This window comes from Chiloscyllium plagiosum, chromosome 13 (assembly GCF_004010195.1).
Source record: "Chiloscyllium plagiosum isolate BGI_BamShark_2017 chromosome 13, ASM401019v2, whole genome shotgun sequence".
In the NCBI taxonomy this organism is placed as follows: Eukaryota; Metazoa; Chordata; class Chondrichthyes; order Orectolobiformes; family Hemiscylliidae; genus Chiloscyllium; species Chiloscyllium plagiosum.
This window is the reverse complement of record NC_057722.1, coordinates 4,986,796-4,990,099: the sequence shown is the minus strand read 5'-3', so window position 1 is coordinate 4,990,099 and position 3,304 is coordinate 4,986,796.

The window sequence follows — 3,304 nt, the reverse complement described above, 5'->3', positions numbered from 1 at the left end:
CAATGCAACACCTCGTTTTTGTTCATCTTCAAAACAATTGCAGAGGGAAAACTTACTTGACCCCATCCTCACCATCTATCTATTGTAGATGCATTTATCCAAGAGTGTTAAGTGAAGGGGTAAATGTAGGGGAATGGGTCTGGGTGGGTTGCTCTTCGGAGGGTTGGTGTGGACTTGTTGGGCTGAAGGGCCTGTTTCCACACTGTAAGCAATCTAATCTAATCTAATTTTGGTGAATACCACTGCACAATCTGAGCTAAGATGAAATTCTGTCTTTACATTGAGGATAACACGCCATTGTGTTGTGTGACACTAGCACCATGCTGACTGGGATAGATTTCAAACAAATCCAGCAAACTTGAAACTGGTAATCCATGAGGTACTGTGGGCCATCAGTAGCAACAGAACTGTGTTGAACCACAGTCTGTAAACTCAAGGATAAAAGACCACATTAGGAGGTAGTTATGAATCTGTCCAGGAACGTTCGAATTCAGTAGTTGAATTCATCCTTTGACAGTACTGAGTGCTATATTTTTATGGTTAAATGTCCAGCGCACACTTTAAAAGCTGCAGTGAATATAGGAACAGGAGTAGGCCATTCAGTCTATGGAGCCCCACCATTTAGTGTAAACATGGTTGATTTAACACTTCAATGTTTTTTACCCAACCCCATAACCTTTTATACCATTGATAATCAGACATCTATCAATCTTTACCTGACACTTACTCAAAGACTAAACCCAGATCTTTGGGGTCGAGAATTCCAAAGTTACACCACTCTGAATAAATACAATTTCTTATCACTGTCTTGTGTGACATCCCCATTATTTTGAAGTTGTGCCCTTCGTTCTAGACTCTCCAACTAGGGGAAGCATAAGTATTTTGTAGATTTCAATGAGATCACCTCTCATTCTTATAAACTTTATGCAATACAGGCTGCCTCTTCCCCCATCTCTCTTCATAGGACAAGTCTGATGAATCTAGTGCACTTCCTCAAATTGGCAATAATATTTCAAAATTGATCAAAATGTTGATTTGGGATTGGGGGATATCATGTTGGGTCAGGTCTGATGGAGTTGATCCGCAGTGTTGGTCGGGGTGGGGGACGGGTTTGCCTGGCGTCAAAATGTGATATTTCTGGATGAAAGCAAATTACTGCGGATGCTAGAATCTGAAACCAAAAGAGAAAATGCTGGAAAATCTCAGCAGGTCTGGCAGCATCTGTAAGGAGAGAAAAGAGCTGACGTTTTGAGTCTAACTGACCCTTTGTCAAAGCTAAAAAGAGGGAGAAATAGGGAGGTATTTATACTGGGATGAGAGAAGGTGAGTCATGGCTCCAGAAGCAAAGGTAGCAATAACGAGGTGATAATGACAGTGCATAGAGAGATTACAGGGAGATAGGAGCTGTGAATGACCAAGGCTGAAGCCAGGGCTATGTGACAAAATATGGAGGGGATGGGTGAAGCAGAGGCAAAACGGAAATCAGAGGAAAAAGGTGATGAGAGAGTGGGGAGCGAGAGAAAGAGAGACAGTCAATAAATAGGAGGTACAGAACTGTGAAAAAATATTTTAAAAATAAATGAAATAAAATCACGGAGCAGAATGAAAACAGAGTGGTCAAGATGGGATAATCATCTGAAGTTGTTGAATTCAATGTTGAGACCGGCAGGTTGTAATGTGCCAAGTCGGGAGATAAAATGCTGTTCCTCCAGTTTGCGCTGAGCTTCACTGGAACATTGCAGCAGACCAAGGACAGACATGTGGGCATGGGAGCAGGATTGTGTGTTGAAGTGGCAAGCCACGGGAAGGTCCGGGACCTGACTGCGTACAGATCGAAGGTGCTCAGCAAAGCAACCACCCAGTCGGTGTTTTGTCTCTCCGATATAGATGAGACCACATTGGGAGCAACGAATGCAATAGACCAAATTGAAAGAGGTACAAGTGAAACGCTGCTTAATCTGAAATGAGTGTTTGGGGCCTTGGATGGTGAACATAGAAGAGGTAAAGGGGCAGGTGTTGCACCTTCTGCCATTGCATGGGAAGGTGCCGTGTGTGATGGGAGAGGTGTTAGGTGTGAGGGAGGAGTGGACTAGGTTGTCCTGGAAGGAACGATCTCTGCGGAATGCAGACAGGGGAAGAGAAGGGAAGATGTGTTTAGTGGTGGTGGAGTTGGTGAAAATAGCGGAGGATTATTCTTTGCGTGTGAAGGCTGGTGGGGTGAAAGGTAAGAACAAGAGGGACTTGTTCTGGGAGGGGAGTGAGGGTTGTGGCGCAGGAGATGGACCGCACGCTGTCAAGAGCCCTGTCAACTACTGTAGGTGGGAAACCACGGTTAGAGAAGGAGCACATATTAAGAGCACCACTTTGGAAAGTGGCCTCATCGGAACAAATGCGGCGGAGGCGAAAGAGCTGAGAGAAAGGGATAGAGCCTGTAAAAATAACCTCAAGTTTCCAGTTGCCTGCCACTTCATGCCACCATGTTGCCTGGCCAACACTTTTGTCATAGGCCTCAGTGCAAGCCCCAAGAACAGCATCTCATATTTCACTCGAGGACCCCGCAGCCTCTAGATTCAACATCGATTTCAATAACTTTAGAACTTGATTCAATCCTTCCAAGTTTTCTATCCACTTTCCCATGGTGGTCCTTTTAATGACATGGGTTGCTTTCAGCCCAGCCTACCCATTCCATCCTACTCATTATCAATTATTCAGCTTCTCTTCTGTTCTGGCTTACTATCAATAATCCCCCTGTCTGTCTACCTCTTTCATATCTCTGTGTGGACTCTGCCTCCATCTATGCACTCACCCTGCCTCAGAAACCCATCTTCTGCAATAAATATTACTTTTTCCTAGTTGCATCAGTTCTGATGAAGATTCAGAGCAGACTGGAAACTTCAACACTCTCCACTCTTCCCCAGCAGTTCTTGCTTTTCTTTGGTTGGTAAAAGTTAAAAATCACAATTGTAAGACAGAATTTATAGCAAAAGTGATGTAACTGAAATTATACATTAAAAAAACCTTGATTGTTTGTTAAGTCTCTCATCTGTTAGGATGATTCGGAGATGCCGGTGTTGGACTGGGGTGTACAAAGTTAAAAATCACACAACACCAGGTTATAGTCCAATAGGTTTAATTGGAAACACTAGCTTTCGGAGCGACGCTCCTTCATCAGGTGATTGTGGAGGGCTCGATCGTAACACAGAATTTATAGCAAACATTTGCAGTGTGATGTAACTGAAATTATACATTGAAGAATTGATTGTCTGTTAAGCCTTTCATCTGTTAGAATACAGTGATAGTTTCA